Genomic DNA, 20,873 nt, shown 5'->3' on the forward strand with positions numbered 1-20,873 from the left:
CAAGCAGGGCACACATCAATGTCTCAACTTTAAAATTGTTCATCTTCCTGTACTAGTTTTTTTTTTTTTCTGAAAGAGGCCATGTATCTCTTTTAAATTTGATTTGGGTACATCATTATTTTTAACTTAAGATACTTGAATAGCTTGATATTACAATGGCTTTTATGGCATCTATTTTTTGTTGTTTGAGATAAACATTACTTGAACTTAGAAACATTCTCTGACTTTATCTTTCTACATTAATAAAGAAGGGAGAATCAAATAAAATCCTGCCAACCACTCTATCCCAACACAAACAGTGAATGATCACCAAATAGTCAGTCCAGCTGCCTCTTTTTGTTAACATAGTAATTGGATTTTTTCCCACCTACTATTCATGCAAAATTAGAAAATAGATAAGTATATTTTTGAAAATCTGGGTCTCTATTATGAGATTCTCCATGGTAGATAGGGAGGAAGTTTTTAGTAGATTGAGATAAATAACCTTTAAAATAAAGTTAATAAGCAATGCAATCATTTTAATGGAGAAAATCAATTAACCTGCTTCTCACAATAATTTTCTTACAATTTAGTAAAATTTTATTTGCTATAATTACCAGCTAGAAATAGAAAACAATCTATAGTCATTTTTTGTGTTTCTTTTAGTTGCCTTCGATACTCAGTTACTCAAGGCATGTTGTAAGTCTCATATGGTACATATTTATTGCCCCAGTTTTGCAAATAGATAAATTTTAGGGTGTTCCCCAAAAAAGCTGTCTTCTAAGTTGATATGTACACTTAATGTAATTCTATATAATAAAAGCCTAATATGCAAATTGTCCCCTTGGGTGGTCGTTCAACCTGGAGTTTGACTGCTCGCTATGACGTACACTGACCACCAGGGGGTGGCACAGAACATGGTGGGCATCGGCAACGTGGTGCTGGCAACGGGCGGCAGTGGAGGCGCTGCTGGCCCTGATGGGCCATGACAAGAGCAGGACTGTGGCAGGATGGAGCAGGTGAGCGGGTGGTACCAGGTCAAGGCGGGTGTGAGCGGGGGGCCTGATCACCCTGCAGGCTGCGACCAGCGGCGGCAGTGAGGAGCAGGGCCACCACCCAGCTCCCAGGTGCTGAGGGAGCCGGGCAGGGCTTCCAGCCCTGATTGATTGCCCCGCAGGTGGGATGGTGGAGCAGGTGAGGGGGCGGCGCCAGGCCAAGGTGGGGTGCCAGGCGGGGCTGTGAGGCTGGGGCATGAGCTGGGGCTGTGAGGCTGGGGGTGAGAACTGGGGCCCGATCTCTGCAGGCCACCCGGAGGGAACCCACCCATGCACGATTTTGTGCACTAGGCCTCTAGTAGTAATGTAAATGCAATCTGGGTTTTATAGCTGATTTACATTTCCATGTAGCAAGGCCATTCTAGTACTTAATTTTCCTATGTATGAAGCAATCATAATAAAGACCAACTTCAAGGGCAAAAACAGTTCTGTTGGGTTTTTGTTTGTTTTTTAATCCTCACCCAAGGATATGTTTTTATTGATTTGAGAGAGAGAGAGAGAGAGAGAGAGAGAAACCTTGATCAGTTGCCTCCCATAAGCACCCAGCCCAGCCTGGGATTGAACCCAAAACCTTTCATTATACAGGATGATGCTCCAACCAACTGAGTCACCCAGCCAGGGCAGTTCTGTTTTTGTTTTTTAATTAGAGCATAATAGCCAATATATGATATAAATAACTTTGAAAAGATAAAATGCTAAGTAAATATCTACCTAAAACATAATGACCATATGGCCTCTTATGCTTAATTTCACTATGTCTAGTAATTTTCAGACAGACATGCATAGAGAGAATTGTTTATTAATTATTGTTGCTTCAGTTCCTTTAAGTTGTTTCTTTGACCAGCCAGAAAGAGGGAATCATCCAGATTTCCAAGGACTTGGAAGGGCTTGGAAGAGTCACTAAATCAACATAATCTCAGTATCACTGGTGCTCTCCTTCTTGTCACTCTACATCTTCTGAGTTTTCTTTTCTTCAAACTAATCCCTAGATACATTAATAACAAGCATGGATGCCTCTGAAAGGTGGTATGGTGTAGTAGAAAAGAGCTACTAGGGCTTGGAAGCATCATATAAACCTGGATATGAATCATACTCTGAGTGGCCTTATACAAATTGTTTCTCTGATCTTCAGTTTATTCCTCTATAAAAAAAGAGGATAGCCCTGGCCGGGTAGCTCAGGCTAGAGCATCATATGCCAAGCTTGTGGGTTCGATCTCCATTTGGAATCAGCCAATGAATGCATACATGAGTGGAACAATAAATCAATTTCTCTCTCATCAAAAGAAATTTTTTAAAAAATAAAACAGAGTATAATGAGACAGTATATTTTGGACAATCTCAAGGTATACTTCCTGAGACTTTTTCATATCCCCAAATTTGCAAAAACCACAGTAGCATATAATTTTTTCAGTTTCATCCTCCATAAACTAGGATAATGACCCATACTTCCTGGATTGTTGTATTAAACTAAATTATATATTACATATGAACAACAAAGCTTGGTTGGTGTGGACACTGGGTTGGGTCAGTTAGGGTCTCTCGGGTAGCTAAGTAATTAATTTTGGCTTATCTACCTTTCAAGAAGTCAAATTTGGAGTCAGCACAAGTAGTTGAAATCTTGATATAAATAAGAGAAAATTTACATATGTCTTAAGTATACTCTTTATTTCTAGAAAAACAGGGAGCTTAGTCTGTGACTTGAGCTTGTATCCCCAAAACCAGGGCATGTGAGTGGACAGAACTGCCCCTCAGCTAGCTATGGGCAGTAGAATCTTGAAGCCAAAACTCAAGAGAAGTAGTCTGTGGAGAGAAAAAAAAAGAAAATAAAAGTATGATTTCATGGGGCAGACAGAAAGCAAGGACCTAATATAAAATAAAGGTTGTACAAAGGTGGTTATAAAAAATAGTAGTAAGCTAGTTCAGGAGGATGCCTCTTACGGAGGATCTATGGAAGAACTCTTGGGTAAGGTGGGTGCTGTAAATAGCCCCAAGCCTATTACCAAAGCAAGGGGCCCCCATACCAATTGTCCCAGGAATTGTGGGCATCCACTGAGCCAAAGCACATATAGTTCCTTAGTCAGTGACTGGTGCACAATGAACATCCCACTCATTTTTAGCACCTTTTCTTATTTGAATTGATTCTTACTAGTATTTCTGTGTTAAACTAATATCAAACCCATTAATTGCAATTAAATCAGTTAATGTTGTTGAGAGCTTAGGTCATTTGCTCTTTCCTGGCACACAATAAGTATTCAGTAAGTATTTGTTGAATTGAGTAAATAACTTAGAACAACTCAAGAATATATTATTTTTTATGGCACGCCATGGACAAATAATTATTAAGTGCCTATCTTGTGCCATGCCTTGAGTTTAGAACTGTGTAGCCTATAGAGAAGTTTTTTAATGACTCTGATTCTCAAGGAGTTGATCTAGTTAAATAGATGAAATATAAAATATATAAATGAAAAAGTTTAATTTAGCAATATAAGAAATATTGCAAAAAACTAGATCACTAATTACTAATTGCATAGTAATTGGAAGAAACTGAACAAAGGCAAGGAAGAAAAAGAAGGCGTGGAAATATTGGTAGAACTTTTTGATTGGAGACAAGAATTTCTGTAAAAAAACATTGTTTATATTTTATAGGTTCAGGAAGATCACATTTGTGATTATACCAAGGCTTTTCTTATTCTTGGTTGAAATTTGCATAATATTTCAGGCCAGTGGACTGTATAAATAGACTTAGCTCCGGCTCATTTTACACTGTAGTAAATGTTTGTGTTAAACTTATCTGTGACATTGTCTGTTTATTTATTCCTTTTATTGACATTGTCACCTACATTTTCAGTTAAAGCTTATTGTCTAGGTTGGCAGATGAAAGGAGAGGATATCTGAAATATTAACAGGAGACTGGTTAGACTAGGTTTTAACTAATCCATTCTCAGTTTGAAATAGAGAACAATTGCGTGATAAGCAAAATGAATAAAAAGGCAAAACAAAAATGGGTCTCAAAAAAAAATAAGGAAGAAACAATTAAAAAAAGAGGGGAATAAAAGGGGTTTCCAGGTCTTCCTACATTAAGGTATGCTGCCTTTCTTTGATAGCAAGTTTGCTAAAGCTAGAAAACACCAAGTGAATAGATTCATAGGCAAATAAAAATGTGAACTTGGTTAAGGATATAAAATACAAATTCATTTGAAATTTCCATGGTTTATATTCTCCAACATGTTCCACTATACTCTTCTTTCCTTGACAAGTTGCTTTCATTCAACATTTACTAATTTCATGAGAGGTTTCATGTAATAAGATGATAACTTCTCAGAAATGTGTATCAGCACTATTTCAATTTTTATTCATCTTCATGGTGAAAATAGCCCTACACTTAGTCATATGCTATTTTTCTGTTCTCTTGCTGGTTTATGTTAAATAAACACCAAGTCCCTAAAATCAAATTAATAGCTTTAATAACCCTTTACTCACCAATACATATGAAAACAATGGCAAGTTTCCTCCTTTGGGTAATTTTTTAATTTTTGAATTAACCTGCATCTTTATTCTTCGCGAGAAGGCAGTAGGGGACAATGAAAAGAGCATCTGTTTTAAACTAAAAGGCCTAGGTTTGAATTCACCAGCTCACTGTGCAGCTCACTGGTTGAGTAACTTTAAGAAAGCTAAACTTCTTTAAGCCTCAGTTTCCTCCTTGTCATATGCAGCTAACAATACCTTGCAGAGTTGCTATGAATAGTAAATAAAAGATAACTGAGGAGGCTGCTCCGAGCTTAGAGTATACTTGGAGGAAATGTTAATTCCCATTTCCCTTCCTTCACATTATTAGTGTTAGTGTGGTTATTTGGGTCATGCTTAAGAACAGTGAACTTTGTTTTCAGCTTTCTGAAATGTTGGTGCTGCCCAAAAATAGAATCTGAGTGGAATCACCCAGAGGCTGGCATACTGGTATTTAAGATATTTAGTGCTAAGGTTATGAAGAGAGAGTATGCCAACTGCTATTTTTCTACCCCTAACTTGCAAAAACTGTACTGACCCGTGTTGATGTGCTGAGTAATAACACCAAAGCATTTACATTTACTTTCGAAACAACACAGCTCCTGAACTATCTCTGCATAATGACTATCATAGAAAGAAACAAAAACTAGGCCTGTCAAAGCATTCCGACTGCCCTCCAATGCCCTACCCTTCAGCATTCATGCCTAATGCATATCAATTCATGTCCTCAGCTAAAATATTGCAGCTAGAGTGTATCTGAAAGCATTGGTGTTTTCCTTCTCTATTTGCTCTTCTATTTGTTTGTTTAGTCATACAAAAGAATTTCAAGGTTGGTTTTCGGTCAGAAAAATTATAAACTTGTAATTCTCCATAGCATTCCTTTAAAATACTTACTAAAAGAGAGAGTATGTTTACATTCATTTTTGCCCTTCCTTTTTCTCCCCACAAAAACCCTAAAAATGTGAACATTTAAATATTTGTAGTGGTTTAAGAGCATAGGTTTAGAGTTAGCCTTGGATTTAATCCTGGCTCAGTCGCTTGGTTGTTGTGTGACCTTGGGCAAATTTTTAACTTCTTTCTAAGCCCCAGGTTCTCATTTGTAAAATTAGAATTATAACATTACCTACTTCATAGATTGTGGAAGGAATGCATAAAATAAAGCACAATGTCTGTAAAGAGCTTAAAATAGTGCCTGGTACATAGCTAAGGAATGTTACCTCATTTCTACCTACATGATATATTCATGTGTGTTAATATAGTCATTTATTAATGTGGTGAAAAGTGTAAATCAATTGTACAGTTTCAGGACTACACACTTAATACTAATTGTTCTGGATTTCTTCAGTGACATAATCGTAATCACAGGGTGCTCTTTTAAAAAATTCTGGGAACAAATTTTCTTCTTGAAAATAATACTTTCTACAAATTGTAAACTTTGATATGTGCTACATATCAAAACCACAAGTAACAGAAACCTTATTGGGTTTTCATAGAAACCACATAGTAAAGTTTTTATCTCATTAATATTATAATAATTGGTTGTTTTCCATAAGTAATTTGATAAATATATTTACCATAATCTAAGTTTTGTATCAAAAAAAGGTATTTACACATTTGCAACCTATATGTAGATATTTAGTGCACTCTTTATGCTTTTTTAAAAAAAATGTTATTCTTATTATCCTTCTCATCTAGTCTAAAGAGAGATCAAGAAAGTCTGTTTCCTTAGTCATTATCCACCCCCACCATCCCTTCAGGCTAAGAACATCGTGCAGACTCGAGTTATTAAAGTTGATCTGAAAGAGCAATCTGTTCTAAATGACTGTCCCTGGATCTGCCACGGAACCCTGTAAATACCCTTCATTACTCTGTCGGGGCAGTATCACATTTCTTCATGCTACTTTTGTGGCTGACACAAGTTAGGCAGTGAGATTTAGACTTTGGATGATCCTCGTTGAGTGATGTAGGAATGGTGCTTCTTCTGAGACAGGTAACCCAAAATTTATTTTTCAGTATAATGTTTGAAAATAGGTATTCTGTTTATAGTTGTTGTTTTTTTAATCCTCACCCAAGGATATGTTTATGGACCTTTTGGTGGTGGTGGTGGTGGTGGGGGGAGATTGAGAGAGAGAGAGAGAGAGAAGAAGAGAGAGAGAAACATCAATGTGAGAGGGAAACATCGATTGATTGCCTCTGGTACGCACTCCAGCTGGGACCGAAACCACAGCCTAGGTATGTGCCCTGACTGGGAATCAAACCTGAGATCTTTTGGTGTACGGGACAATACTCTCACCAACTGAGCCACATTGGTCAGGGCTGTTTATAGTTTTTAAAAATGTTTTTATTTTTTAAAAGTAAATAGGTTTTGAACTCATGTTTTAAAAATGTTTTTAGTTTTAGTTTTAGACAAGCATTTTCAATACCATTTAGATAAAAAATAATATTTTTAAGGATTTAATTGTATTTTTCAATTACATTGTACCATGGAGTTTGCATAAGACCCTTTATAACCTACCATACATACATCTTTTCGGATAGTAAAAAACTCGTCTCTGGTGTGACTATTTTTATCATTAACAAAAGTTAAAATATATATATATATACATGCTTCTGTTCTTTAAAATAAGACATAGAGGTTTTGTTTTTTATTTATCTGATATTGGAGAGGGGTACCTCAATATAAATCTACAAAGTTTTTTTAATCCTCACCTGAGGATATGTTTTTATTTATTTTTAACATTTTTAAAATTGATTTTAGAGGAGAGGAAGGGGAGAGAGAGAAAGAGCAATATTAATGTGAGAAAGAAACATCCATTGGCTGGCTGCCTCCCATTCGAGCTCCAAATAGGATTGAACCCAAAACCTAGGTATGTGCCCTGACCTGGAATCAAACCTGCAGTCTTTTGGTGTACTGGACGATACTCCAATCAACTGAGCTATCCGGCCAGGGCTAAATCTAAAAACTTTAAACAAAACATATTGAAACTTCGGTGTATGTGAGCAATTTCTTTTAAAGAATTATAACCCATTGCAATATGGAAAGAGAGCAAATACAAAATTTTTTTATGAATCCACTAGCACAGAAAATCTTGCATGCTTTATCCTCTAGGTAGACGTCCTCTGTCAGAGGTCTTCCAGATTCCTTGACATTCTGTGGATCATCCCAATGTGAATGAATTGTTTCTGTAGCTGAGTGACTGTATTAAGAAAACAGCTGAAGGCAAGCACAGGATCATGTTCAAACCATAATAAACGCATGTGTTGGATGGGCTACTTAACTTTATGGGGAAGGCTTAAGACATGTAACCTTTTGCTTGTTTTTCACTTATAAAATTTGTTTTTATCTATGTTAGATTGTTTTTAAGTTTTAAAAATTATTCTTTGTACTAATGAGCTCTGGTAAAACCTGAACTAGTAGGTTTCTGGTATAATGTTTATACGATTAGTACTGAGGATACACAGGATAGTGACTGCATTATCTGGGAGCAGAAACTAATTTTTAAAATATAGAATCTACAATATGAGTTTGATGTAAGCAAGGTGTCCACAGTTTCTGAGTATTATTTGTTAAAAATATTTATATCCACCTTTTTTTCAAAGAGCTCAAAAAACTTTGTACACTATCTACATATGAAATGTTATAACTATGAGAAGAGAAACATTATTCCTATTCAGAAATTCTTTGGCTCTTCTGTAATTTTTATGCATTTTAAGTCTTTTTAAGTTGTTCCTATTGATTCCTAATCCCACTGCCCAACCAACTCTATTGTATATTTCAGTATGGGTCTCCTCAAAATTCTGTACCTGGGTGAAAGGTAGAGTACCAGGCTTATCATGGCAGAGCTTGCAGGGAAGTAGAAATGTGTCTACTTACGGTTTTTGTAAGCATTTTCCTTTGGAAAATCAACTTGTAGCATATTTATTTGCTACCTGAAATAGAGGTTCCAGGCCAGCCAGGGTGGCTTAGTGATTGAGCATTGACCTATGAACCAGGAGGTCATGGTTCGATTCCGGTCAGAGCACATGCCTGGGTTTTGGGCTCAATCCCCAATAGGGGGCATGCAGGAGGTAGCCAATCAATGATTATCTCTCATCATTGATGTTTCTCTCTCTCCCTCTCCCTTCCTTTCTGAAATCAATAAAAATATTTTTTAAAAAGGAAGGAAGGAAGGAAGGAAGGAAGGAAGGAAGGAAGGAAGGAAGGAAGGATCCACTTTCCAATGTTCCTACCCAAGACCTGGTAGAATTTATCTTGATTATGCCTCAAGTTCTGAGTGGGATAGTGGGAGAAGATCCTCTCTTTAAATAAAAAAAGAAATTTGGGCCCTAACCGGTTTGGCTCAGTGGATAGAGCACTGGCCTGCGGACTGAAGGGTCCCAGGTTCTATTCCAGTCAAGGGCATGTACCTCTGTTGCAGGCACATCCCCAGTGAGGGGGTGTGCAGGAGGCAGCTGATCGATGTTTCTAACTCTCTATCCCTCTCCCTTCCTCTCTGTTAAAAAAATCAATAAAATATATTTTAAAAAAAGAAATTTGGAACATCTACATAAATTGAAAATGCAGAAACAATTAAGTAGTCTTGAGGTTAGGATTAGCAAAGGATTAGTTAAGAGAGCCTATGAACACGTACAGTGAAGATCTGGATTACTGTGATAATGAAAATGCCTATCCATATAATTCAGCTCTTCTTGTTTTGTTTTTAACCCAGATTATTTAAGTTTTCCTGAATTTTTTTCATTTTGCTTGTATAAATAAAAAGCTCCATAACAAAAGGTGTAGTGAAAACTCTGATGTGATCACAATAAACAAATAAATTTCATAGCTATTCAATATCCTATAAGGAGTTTCAGGATGACTGAAAAGAATAAAAATTCTCTTAGTAATTTCCATGAGGTCAGGAATTTTTATATATTTTTTGCACTGCTTTATATCTACTACCTGGTACATGGTAGACATTAGGTAAATATTTGTTGAATGAATGAATGAATTAATGAAAAGCATGCTACAAGCAGTTGTGTGATTTAAGAAAGCTAGATTTAAACCAATTATTTCATGCTATCCAAATCTAAGAGTGATCCTTTAAAAAACAAAAAACCAACCAATGGCATTTTTCTGAATTTTCAAAACCCAGGCTTCTACCAAGATTGATGATGATGATGTTATTACATTCTTAATCTGTACTAATCCATAGGATTAACTTTTTCTTTCCAAATTCATATTCTGAAAATGTACTAAATTAATATCAAAGAACCTGTACTTTGACAAAGTAGGTTTTTGAGCAAATGTTGGTTTGATTAAGGATTCTTTTTTAAGGATTGGGAATTCTTATGAAAGAAGACGTCTGGCATAGAATAATATATGAGAAAGTTATTCCAGATACTACACATGAATAGGAGTTGTAAAATATTATATTAAATAGTAATTTTGACTTTTAAATAGTACATGATTATTTTCTTTCTGAAAAGTAAGTTCAAACTAATTTGTTACTGGGTTATTCTAAGGCTGTTGTTTTTTTCTTCTCCATCTTTTCTGTGATCTCTACTTAACAATTTTTAATGTTAGTTAAAACTTGTTTAGCTAAGCTTTTGGACAAACCATTCAAAAACTCGGCAGCTTCATATTGGTTCATTCATTTTCATAGCCAAATTTCCTAAAATGTATCAGTGATTAAATGAGAGTCAATTTCCCATTAATTAAAAAAATAAAAATATTGATCTATTTAAAAATAATGCCATTTTCTTTGACAGATGGAATGTGGTATGATAAACTTAGTATTAATTTCAAACAAAAATCAATAAACATTGGGCCTCTAGCTATAAGAGAAATTCTATAGGTAGAAAAATTGATTGACCCCCCCACCACCCATAGGTGCTGTCCCACTGTGGAATCCCTTTGCTCAGTTTTCTCCTATCCAATCAGGTGGAATGTTTGACAGGCACATGGTTTATACAGCTCAAAATAACTTGGGACCTGTGAGCTGACAAATGCTCTGGCTCCGGTGGTGACAGGTTGTCCAGCTTCTTACAGCCATCTTCACTGAAACTAAGGTTAACTCCTCACTCTCTATGGACGGCTACTTTCTATTTCCAAGAGCGTGAAGAATTTTCTTTTTCTCCTGTGCATTCATCTAAAAGTTCTCCTTGGATAACTATCATCACAGTGGAGTGCCTGGGTTGGACATCCTCATCTGGGTCAACTAAAAAAAGAAAGGTAATATTCAGATTTAAGTTCTCAAGTGTGTTTTGATAACAGGGCACTGATAATGGGAAAGGGGATATTTCCGAGGCCTAAATACTGTTATTCAGAGTAAAACCTAGGATAGCTTTATAATTATGTATGATGGGACACAATATCACGTGCAAAACAAAGTTCTCTACATGTAAAGATTTTGGAGGGGATTGATGAAATTCCCAGGGATCAGAGCCTACTTGGATACTAAAGAAAAATATCTCAACAGAGGAAGTCACGACATGCTGCATATATCATTGGAATTTTCCACACATTCACTTATTACAGTAATGGTGTTTGTATAGAGAATATACATGCAATGCCTATTTCCTTTTTATAGGAAATAAAATATAAAATAATATCCATAGTGAAAGACTTTTATTTTATATTTTTTTATCATGTAAGAGGATATGCTTGCTATATTTAGAGTCGGGAGATCTGCTCCCTGGATTAATGTACACAACAGCTGCAGAAAGTTTTGCTCAAAGGACATTGCTCTTTCTTTCTCCTTTCTCTCTCTCTCTCTCTCTCTCTCTCTCTCTCTCTCTCTCTCTCTCTCTCTCTCTTTCTCTCTCTCTCTTCAGCTGCATCAGAAAGACACTTGACAGTTAGTGGCAAATGTTTGGCCCGGTACATTGCACTATTAGCAGTAATTAAATGCACATCTTGCATTATATTTTAAAAACTGTATAAGCAAAGAAAAGGAGAACATGGGTTAATCTGTATTTGCATTCCCCCAAAGTGAACATTATAGCACCAATGCTAAGAAATTTTGTTACTGTATCAACATATTTTTACTCATACTTATTAAAAATGCTAACATTAGTTTGAAAGAATAAAACAGCTATTCTGTTTTCTTTCTCTAAAAATTACTATGATTCAATTACTTTCACAGTGGTAATGATTAAATGAATTCTGCAGGCTCTAACATAAAAAGTTGTCATACCTTTTTAGTCTCTCCTTAATAATAACTCTTAGGTTCACAGAAAATTCATAATCCTTTTCTAGGAAATTGAGAATGTATTTACTTATAACTATAAAAAATTTTAGAACAAAAATTAAAATATGCTGTCTGACACATGATTTAACAACAAGCAAAATATTTAAAATCAAGGGCATCCCAGGAAATCTGAAATATATGGGCACTCTACTTACTTTGTCAAGAGACAAAATTATAATCATTACAGAATCTTATAATAATGGACTATGAAACAAACAGCTGGACACTATCCAAATTCTGGAAGTTTGTCCTAATTCCCACTTATAGAATATGGCTAATGCTATTGAAACTCATAACAATGTGTTAAAACCCCAGTGTTCCACTTATCAATTTTGGATATAGACTCTGTTACATGTTTCTATTACAATGTGTTTCCTGGAATAGACTCAGAACTGTAATTCATAAACAAAAGAAACTGAATGAGTTTTTATGCAGACAGGGTTTTGGAATTCATAGAGATTTTTCAAATTTACGTTTGAAGGAATGGGACAGCAGGTAAATCAGGTTTAATTGTGAAAGGTCTTTAATGAACTAAGGTTAGTATATGAAAGGTGACAAATTTTTAAATTTAAAATTTTCAACAGTTAATTCCTATATGTAATAGGAGTAATAAACTCAGCTCACTAACCTGAAAGTATAAGACAAATAATACTGCTAATCCCAGAATAATTAGTTTTTCCTTCATTGACATTGAGATGTGACAAAGGCATTGCTCATTTCATGGTGTTATTGCCAAGACAAAAAAGTGAAAAGGTTTTAACGAATTCTCTCTCTTAAGAAATAAAGAAGAATCGGGCACCACGGAGGTACTTTCTTAAATTTTTACGGTGCTTCATAGTTGACAAGGAGCTTTAACAACTACTAGAACATTGCATTTTTGCCTAAGAAAACAATCCAAGTAAAGAGAGAATGGTCTGTTTAGAAATTTGAGAGCATATTTTCAGCAGATACATTTTTGATGGGCACAAAAGTTGGCATGACTATACCTGCAGTCACTAAAGAGTCCCTAGAGCTCATGTATATCAGAGTCACCTTGACAAGCTACACATTCCTCTGCTTGGAGTCACAATACACTCCACACTGTGGGAGGAGCCCACAGAGCCTTCCCACCAAGTTCTTGAACTAGAACTAGATCCTGAGATCTGGAGCCTATTTGGGACACTTGCTCCTCTCCCAATCTAGCACATGTATTATGTCAAGGGGGCGGGGGGGGGGGCATTTATTTTTTTTTCAAACCCTTAATCACACACACACACACATGCACACACACACATACACACACACAAAATGACAAAAATATTAAGAGACCGAGAGAGGACAAAAATGTTAATTTTTTTCTTATTTAAAATGAATCTTGGTGTTCATGGGGATTGAATAGTTTCCTCATTTGGGATTTCCTGTATATTAACTTAAGTCCATCATGAATAGTGAGATCCTGAGAGCGGTGTAAAACCTCCCATGCCTATCATTGTTGTGACTACCACCAAACCCTTTTTGGGTCCTAGATTCCTGAAGTCTTCTTGCTTGCCTTCCATTAGCCTTTCTATGGGTTGTAGAATTTACTTTTACTGATTTCTTTGCTATCTTTCAGATTAAATACTAACTTTGGGCTCTAGGCTTCAGTATCCTTTACACTAGTGGTTTTCTATGTGATTATCTTCTGTATATGAAAACGTACTGGTATGCTTCATAGTAACCCACCTTCCCTCCTCTCATTCAAATGCAATCTTTACTTTCTTGCCAACTTCCTATATTTACCAATTTTATTAAAACAGTATAAGAGAATGGCTTGCACACCTTTGGCCTATTATTTAAAAACCCTTTCACATTTAAAATGCCTGCCCTTGAGGTATTCCCTTAATTAAACAGATTCCTACTAATTCTATGTGTCACCTCTGCTGTCTCTTTATTTCAGCATTCTCTCCTAATGGACACATTTCATTTGTCTGTATTTGTTTTATCTGCTGTTTTTCCTCTTTCAAACTGAAAGAGGAATTAAAAGAATGAGACTTACTTCCATATTGTTACTGACGTATTTCCATATATCCCAAGTTCTTACTCGGGTAATGTAATATATACTAACTTACTAATGCCACTCACACCAAAATTAGACTAGAAATAAAACTAAGATGGGGATGCTCACTGTCAGAGTGAGGGGATGACTTTGTAACAATGAAGAAGGATTTACCTCCAAGTGCATTCCCTCTGCAGCCAAATTTTAAAAAGATGATCTGTACCCAACTCTGATTTGGTTCTTGGCCCAGCAGGAGTTTCTCCAGAACTGATTTAAATACTTCTCTTGTGTGACATATTGGGGTGTAGAAGGCAAGACAAACTGGTCAATACCAGCATTAAAGAGAGGGAGCAGAGTCTAATTTTGTCAATCATTCTTCCCCTAAAGAACATTCTGGCAGTTGTCTGGCCAGCGTAGCTCAGTGGTTGAGTGTCAACCTCATGGTTCGATTCCCAGTCAGGACACAAGCCCAGGTTACGGGCTCGATCCCCAGTGTGCGGCATGCAGGAGGCAGCCAATCAGTGATTCTCTCTCATCATTGATGTTTCCATCTCTCTCTCTCCCTTCCTCTCTGAAATCAGTAATATATATATATATATATATATATTTTTTAAAATTTATTTTAAAAAAAGAACATCCTGGGCAAAATAATTACACATCAACAGAAAAGAGTTACCTTAAACTTGTATAGTGTTCTACATTTCTAAAGTGCTTTCCCAAAGAAAACTATGAAGAGTAGTGCTGAGTTAACATGTATTAAGAAATACAGCCCTAACTGGTTTGGCTCAGTGGATAGAGCGTCGGCCTGTGGACTGAAAGGTCCCAGGTTCGATTCCGGTCAAGGGCATATACCTTGGTTGCGGGCACATCCCCAGTAGGAGGTGTGCAGGAGGCGGCTGATCAATGTTTCTCTCTCATCGATGTTTCTAACTCTCTATCCCTCTCCCTTCCTCTCTGTAAAAAAACCAATACAATATATTAAAAAGAAAAAAAAGAAATACAGTCATTTGCTGCTTAATGGGCATATGCTCTGAGAAAGGTATCGTTAGGTGATTTCATCGGGTGACCATCACATACCTGGATGTTCTAGCCTTTTAGTTAATTGTATGTGCTATACTTTATAAGACTGGCAGCATAGTAGGTTTATTTACACAAGCATCACCACAAACCCATGAATAATGTAGTCTGAGCCCTGACAGTTGACTTGTTATGTGTGTGTAATGCAAATGCCTGATTACCCAGGCATCTATTTAAACTAAGGCTATCTAGAATAAATGCATTGTCAGTCTCAAGATTAGATAAATAACCAAGCTGCCTTACCCCACTGAGGTGCCTTTGTTTTAGAAATCTTGGTTGATTTTGATAACTGACCATTTGGGCGACTTGTTTTTTTCCTCTTCCTATGCCTTAAGTTATGGCTCTTATGTATGTTTTCTTAAATTAAATGTTTTAAATTGATTTTTAGAGAGAGAGGAAGAAAGAGAGAGTGTGTGAGAAACATTGATGTGAGAGCAAAACATCAATTGGCTGCCTCCTGCATGTCCCATATGGGGGATGGAGCATGCAACCCGGGGCCCTGACCAGGAATGGAACTGGCAACCTTTTGGTGCATGAGACGACGCCCAACCAACTAAGTCACACCAGCCAGGGCATAATTCTTATTTATTTATTTATTTATTTATTATTTTTTTCAATTCTCATCCAAGGATATTTTTCCATTGATTTTCAGAGAGAGTGGAAGAGAGGGGGAGAGACACAGAGAGAGAAACATTGATGTGAGAGAGACACATCGATTGGTTGTCTCCCATATTTGCCCCAACAGGGCCAGAGATTGAGACTGCAACTGAGGTATGTGCCCTTGGCCAGAATAGAACCTGAGACCTTTCACTCCTTGGATCAGCGCTCTATCCACTAAGCCAAACCAGCCAGGGCTGGTTTTTATGTCTTAAATTCACCAATAAAGAGTGAGCCCATGAAAACCTAGGCTACCACCCTCGACTCCAGTAAAAGGAGAACGCCAGGCTCCTGCTCCCTCTCTTTCTCTCTCTACCTGCAACCTCGCTGTTGCCCCAGGCATATTGTGCATGCTCCAGGGCCTGTAAGTAATAAACTCTTTTTTGTTGTTGTTGTTCAAAGTTTCCTAATGGTTATTGCTGAAGGGTATCTTGTATTATACTAAGAACTATAAGGGTCAGTTCAGTTGGCACATTGGTTTAGAAAGGGGAGGTGTGTATGGGAAAGCTTAGTGGCCCAGCTGAGTCCCCAAGCATTTCTAGCCTTTCTGGATAGCCTGAGACGGCACAAACGGTAATGCTTTGCACTAGTACTTTACGACATTTCCACAGCAACACCAGCAGGAGGTAATAAGAATGTTTTAGCTCTACTATACAGTAATCGTATGGGACCACCATTGAATATATGTTCCATCATTGACCCAAACATTGTTATGTGGCACATGACTGTATACCCAAGGGTATCAGCATCAAGTTTTGTGTGTATGAACCGGACTCTTACATTTTTAGCAAGTTTTTTAGAGATCTTCTTTTCAGGAAAAATCCTAGGAAAAAAACAGAGATATTTAGCAAAGTAAAGAACATTCAATAAGCATTCTATGTGGCCGAGTTAGTTTACATGATTTACCAGTCTGTCATGATTATTTATGCCATATTGTTTCATTTTTAACCTAGGACCATTTCACTACAACCATGATCTGTTTTCAAGGGCAGTTGCTCCTTCTTATTTTGAAAATGGCATAAAATCTAGGTTTCAATTTTGTCAGAAGCAGAAAGACTACCCTAGGTGAAATGTCTAAGAGAACTTTTAATTTCCTTTCCTGAAACCTGCTCTTGGCTCGCTCGAGTAAATCATTCCACCACTCACCTATTTGCTCAAGCCATAATTATTGTGGTCACCTTTTACTCGGCTCTTTCTCTCACATCCCACACTCAATCCATCAGCAAATCACACTGGCTCTACTTTCAAAAGATAGCTCAAATCTGACCACTTCTCACCCTTCCCCTCCGATAACCACTCACTGATGCAAGACACCACCATCTCTTGCATAGCATATTGCAATAGTCTCCTAATTGATCTGCTTATTTCCACATTTGCCCCCTTTAACTTGATTCTTTGCATAGTAGCCGCGATTGAACTTTTTCAAAACCATTTCATCTGCTTCTCAAAACTTTAAAATGGTGTCGCATTCACACATTTAATAAAACTTAAAGTCCTTCCTTGGTCTGCAATTCCTTACATGATCTAGCCTTGTACCTCTGTGACTTCACTCACCTCCTGGCACACTGGGCTTGACTCAGACACAGCAAACATCTACCTGTCCTGGCTTTGACACTTTCTTCTTCAGGAACATTCTTCCCCCAGGTGGTCACATGGAGAACTTCTCCGCTGTGTCAGAAGCTTTGCCTGACTTGACCGCTAAAAGCGCACACCACCCTTCCTTCCCCATCATTCTCGATTCCCTTGCCCGACTTCATTTTTCTTCTTAATATTTATATCTTTCCCACTAGATTGTCAACTCCACAAGGGTAGGGGCTTTGTCCTTTGTTCACTGTTGAATCCACAGTGCCCAGAATATCACATAGTAGATGCTCAATAAATATTTATCAGAAAGCTAGAGTATACATGACAGCACTTGGGCTTGTTAAAAGTACAAATTTTATAACAGATTTTAAATTAATGCTTGAAAGAGAAAGTGATACATTTTCCTATTTCCTATTTTAGGTAATATTTATCATCTAACTGAGAGTCGGATGCATTAAATGACTTGCTCAAGAATACAAAGTTATTCAGTGTTGGAGCCGAGATACAAACCCAGGTTTCTGATTATAATCAGATGGTCTTTGATACTTCTGGGATGAAAACAAAGCTTAATCGCACTACTTATTTTATCCACTATGAATAAATTTACATTTGAAAGTCACCTAGAAGTCATGTACATATTTATATTTTATATGTAAAACGTACTTATATTTTTTCTGTACCTGTAAGTTTTCTTTGAAAACATGATTTCTGTTTATATTATTTTCTCCTGCAATTAAGAAAAAAGAAATACAGCAATTGATTTAGAAGGATATTCTAATGAACAAAATAACTCAATAGATATCTATTGACAACCTTCTATGTGCTGTGTGTGTACAGAGATGGTGGTGTACAAAACTAAGTGAGGTAGGCAGGAAAGTAAACAGCCAGATTTAATATATTGTAATAAGTGCTGTTGGGGGTAAGAAGTGTGAGCTTTACGAGCATATTGGTACCCAACCCAGAGAAAAGAAGAAACCCCTAAGGGATGTCTCCACTAAGAACTGAAGGCCATGTAGGACTTGGCCCAGTAAGGTAGTAAAGGGAGGTGGGGACAGGGAGCAGCTCAAACAAAGACAATATGTACAAAGATCTGAGAGCAGCTCAGTTTGTTAATGAAACTACATGTATTTCAAATCAAAAGTTAAATTTCTCGTTAAAGATTGTCCTTAGATCAAGTCACTTCACTAGTTCTACTTCCATTTTTTTTTCTTTTTTAAAATATTTTTATTGCTTTCAGAGAGGAAGGGAGAGGGAGACAGATAGAAACATCAATGATGAGAGAGAATCATTGATCGGCTGCCTCTTGCATGCTCCCTATTAAGGATTAAGCCCGCAATCCAAGCATGTGCCCTTGACTAGAATCCAACCCTGGGACCCTTTAGTCCGCAGGCGGATGCTCTATCCACTGAGCCAAACCGGCTAGGGCCTACTTCCATTTCTTATCATGGTATGTGGCTAAATCTATTAAATGATAATAACAATAACAATAATTATAATAGTAACTACCATTTATTGAACATTTACAAAATTCCAAACACATTTAAGCATTACTTCAACCTATGAGATGGCTACTGTTATTATACCTGTTTAATAAATGAGTAAACTGAAGCTTACAGAAGTTAACTTTTCTTGAATTTATACAACTAAGAAGTGTCAGAACTTGGATTTAAACCAGATCTATCTAACTCCAGGTGTTAGGTAATAAATACTACATTAAAATATTAAAGAAATTCTTTATTTTGAATACCTGAAGTTTCATTATCATAATAATTTCTCATGACCATAAGCATCAGAACAGACACACAGTTACACATTAATTAGCTTCTTTAAAAACGAAAAAATAGTTGCAGAGAGCAGTGATTACTTATATGAGTATTTTCTTTTCAATTTCCACCCTAAAATAAGCTTTTTATTTTTTTAAATATATTTTTATTGATTTTAGAGAGGGAGAGAGATAGAAACATCAATGATGGGAGAGAATCCTTGATTGGCTGTCTCCTGCACTCCCACAACCTGGGCAGGGAATCGAACTATGACCTCCTGGTTCATAGGCCAACCACTGAGCCACACTGGCTGAGTCAATATAAGCTTTTTAAAAGTTCTTCAACATTAACATCTCCTTTACCTAAGTATTAATTTTTACTAATATTGTTTGAGTGCCCATTATAATGGGTCCTGTTTTAAGGGCTTTGCATTCATTATGTTATTAATCCTTACTTCCCTGGGAAATAGATATTATCCACGTTTTACAGATGAGAATTCCAGTTTAGAGAAGTTAAGTAAATTTCTCAAAGTTATATAACTGCTGAGAAATGAAGCCATAATTTGAAAAATCTGATTCTAAGGCCATTGTTCATTCCATATTGCTCAAGATAAAAGCCATATTAAATAGTTAGAGACAAAGGTACATTAAAACACAGTATGAGTAATGTCAAACAAATAGGGAGAAGGCCATCCTGATTCATAAAGCTCTCAGTTTTCTTCCTCACATCTAAATATATACAGAAACTCAAACTAGGCTAAGGAATTAGTTGATTAACAAATGAAAAGGATTTTCAATTAGTACACTAATTGTATTTTCAAATAGCATTTTGTACCTGATTTCATATATCTTTAACTGTTCTTCTGCATAGTTAATGCACAAATGAGACAAATTTTCTTTTTTTTAAAATATATATTATTGATTTTTTTACAGAGAGGAAGGGAGAGGGATAGAGAGTTAGAAACATCAATGAGAGAGAAACATCAATCAGCTGCCGCCTGCACACTCCCCACTGGGGATGTGCCCACAACCAAGGTACTTGCCCTTGACCAGAATCGAACCTGGGACCCTTTAGACCGCAGGCCAACGCTCTATCCAATGAGCTAAACCGGTTAGGGCAAATGAGACAAATTTTCAATTGGGACGTCAATTATACTTTCATGTACTATTTTGTATGTCATTCACAATTGTACAAACTTTAACATAGCCATATAGTTCTATCTGATATCATAATTTAATTAACTAATTTGTTATTGGACATGATCCCAATTTTTTAATACCATCTATACTATGATGAACATCTTTGTAGATAAATCTTTGTACCCATCCAATATCTTTGCATTGCCAATTAATCTTTTATTAAGACAGAATAGACTTCTCACCCAAATAAATGGATCCAGTAGTAGAAATCTAAGGCTGCAGCAAGCATGTGGAAAAATATTTGCTGTAGGTAATCCTTTTAGCCATCTCTAATTGCCCTCTCAAGGTCATTGCCCACTTTGCCAATTTAGAGGTTAGTTTTGAATACCATTCTAAAAGTTTGAGAACTTTAGGACGTTTTATTTGTGATTCAAGTGTGACTATCATATAAGGAGTGAACTGAAATAAGTTTTGTCATAAAAACCAGAAAAGATTTAGGAGATTAGTTTCCTCTCCATTTTCCCAGCACAAGGCCCAGCAGTTAGTAGCCACGAATGGTAAATAGCTTTTTAAAAAAAAAAAAATTTTTTTTTATTGATTTCAGAGAGGAAGGGAGAGGGAGAGAGAGATAGAAACATCAATGATCAGAATCATTGATTGGCTGCCTCCTGCAGTCCCCCTACTGGGGATTGAGCCTGCAATCTGGGCATGTGCCCTCGACTGAAATAGAACCCGGGACCCTTCAGTCCACAGGCCAACACTCTATACACTGAGCCAAACCGGGCGAGGGCAGAATGGTAAATAGTTTTCATCTCCATTACCATCTCTGATTGATTGGTGTAGCAGATGGAGTGGAGTGTTAAGAAAGTCAA

General features: G+C 36.6%; 1 protein-coding gene across 1 annotated transcript in view; it reads left to right on the plus strand.

Annotated features, from left to right (window-relative positions):
- The first annotated feature begins 10,438 nt into the window (after positions 1 to 10,438).
- MYPN (myopalladin) overlaps positions 10,439 to 20,873 on the plus strand; it is a 77,602-nt gene continuing 67,167 nt past the window's right edge. The window contains exon 1 of the mRNA XM_005876785.2: positions 10,439 to 10,749. The gene's annotated coding sequence lies outside the window, so the exon portion shown is untranslated. The remainder of the gene's footprint in view (positions 10,750 to 20,873) is intronic.

The sequence above is a fragment of the Myotis brandtii genome, unplaced genomic scaffold (genome assembly GCF_000412655.1).
Source record: "Myotis brandtii unplaced genomic scaffold, ASM41265v1 scaffold499, whole genome shotgun sequence".
In the NCBI taxonomy this organism is placed as follows: Eukaryota; Metazoa; Chordata; class Mammalia; order Chiroptera; family Vespertilionidae; genus Myotis; species Myotis brandtii.